Source organism: Papio anubis, chromosome 5, assembly GCF_008728515.1.
Source record: "Papio anubis isolate 15944 chromosome 5, Panubis1.0, whole genome shotgun sequence".
Taxonomy (NCBI): Eukaryota; Metazoa; Chordata; class Mammalia; order Primates; family Cercopithecidae; genus Papio; species Papio anubis.
The window spans coordinates 56,970,633-56,972,820 of record NC_044980.1 but is presented as its reverse complement, the minus strand read 5'-3'; positions in this window follow the sequence as shown (position 1 = coordinate 56,972,820).

The following is a 2,188-nucleotide window of genomic DNA, read 5'->3' as shown; positions in this document are numbered from 1 at the left end:
AATTTGGGGGAAATTACTCATTACCCTAACTTGGGTTAGTTGCCCATTCTTGGAAAAATTAGTGCCAAAGGGCTGTGGTATTTATTACCTGTTCCTGTGTAATAAATTATGCCCAAACTTAGCAGCTTTAAACAGCAATAAACATTTTTTATATCTCACAGTTTTTGTGCAAAATGAATTTAGGAACAGCTTAACTGAATGGTTCTGTCTTGAAGGGGGTGTCTCGAATGAAGTTGCAGTTCAGATGTCAGCTGGAACTGCAGTCATCTAAAGAATTAACTAGGCTGGAGGATCCATTTCCAACTATGCTTACCATTATGGTAAGTTAATGAAGGTTGTTGCCAAGAGGCCTCAGTTCCATGCCATGTGACACTTCCATATGGTTGCTTGAGGACTCTCGTGACATGGCATCTGGCTTTCCCCAGAGTGAATGACCCAGAGGAGCAAGGTGGAAACTGTAGCATCTTCTATGACTTAGACATTGAAGTTATACTCTGTTTTTCCTTAATATCCTGATAGTTACATAGGGCAGACCCATTCAGTGTAGGAAGGGACTATATAAATGTATGAATAACAGCAGGTGAGAATCTTTGGGGTTAATTTTGGGGGCTAGATATCAAGGCACTGTAATTTGCACACCTTGCATTAATTTCCTCATCTTTGTATCCAGAGCAGAGGCAGAATAGATCACATGACATTCATCTCTCTTGGCTGAAGAAAAGGGATACTGTGGTAAAGATGGGGAAGATAAAGGAGAAATTTCTAGAAAAATTGGAGGATGAGTGTTGGGGAAAAAAATAGGTGTCTATTGCTAGCCAGAATGTTAAAAACTCCCTTGTTAATACCTTGACTGCACCTCTGTGTTACTTCTTGGCACATTACATCTTAATTATTCATTTACAAATATTTTTCTTCCACTAGATTGTGAGATCTCTTCTTTTATCTTTGAGTTTATATCACCACATCATTGTCTGGCACAAAGTAGATGATCAAAAATGTGTGAACTGAACTGAACTAAATAGACTAAGGCTTTGGAGGATATGAGCAAGGTTCTTAAATAATTAAACATATGAGGAACACAAAATTAACATCAAATCTCAGATTAGAAGGCATTTTTTGACACTTGAAAGATATGTTCTTTAGCTGAAATGAGTTAAAAGCTTATGCAACTTGTGTTTTCAAGAGATACAACAGATTAAAATAGAAATAATTCATATGTTAAATATTAAATAAATAAAAATTTATTGAATAAATGAATATTAGTTGGGGCTTTTATTATTTTGATGTGAGGAATCAAAGCCCAACTCAAACTAGCTTACAAATAAAAAGGGTGGATTTATTGGAGAATTACTGAAGTGATTAATAGAATCCAAGAGACACAAGAACTTCAGGAATAGAACCACCCCAACTGGGGCACAAAAGAAAACCCCAAAATTCTTCCCCTTTTGACCCTTCTCTCTGCCCCTCTCCCCACATCTGCTTTACTTTCTCAATGCAGATCACCTTTCTTGTTTGCAGTTCACACGTAGCAGAAACAGTTCTGAAGCTGACATTTATAGACTAGACACCTAGAGAGAGATGATCTGTTTCTCATTCCAGTTTTACATTCCTGAGGAAGGGACCAATAGATTTAATTAAGTTTAGATGCCTACCTTCAGACCAATTAAGCATGACTTGGGGCAGAGTCACATTATGGGAATATTGCAAATCCTGCTGCCACTCTCCAGATTGGGCAATGGGATGAGGCAATTTCTGGAAAATAGTTGCTGGGTAAACAAAACAATAGGTATGTTTTTAATGACGCTGTAGATAAGTTAAGAGATGACATACTCATAATAAAACATGAAGGGTGTTCAGAGTCCAACGAAAGTCTCTGGAGTTTGACACAGCAAATCACATGGTGTTGTCAGTGTCGTTGTAAGAAATTGTTGGTTAGAGCCTTGGTCTGAGTAGCATTTGTTGTGTTCTAATCATTTTAGCACAACATTATTCTGGTGAGGGTGAAAGCACTGTCTTCATTGCTACATCTAACAAAAAGGGTTTAATTAGGATTTTAATTTCCTTTGCTGAGTTGTTGGGGAAGGTTTCAGAAGAGATAAACTATGGGTTATAGCTTCAACTACATTATTTAGCTATAAAGGAGGATTCAGTTTTTTTTTTTTTTTTTTTTTTTTTTTTGTAACACCTA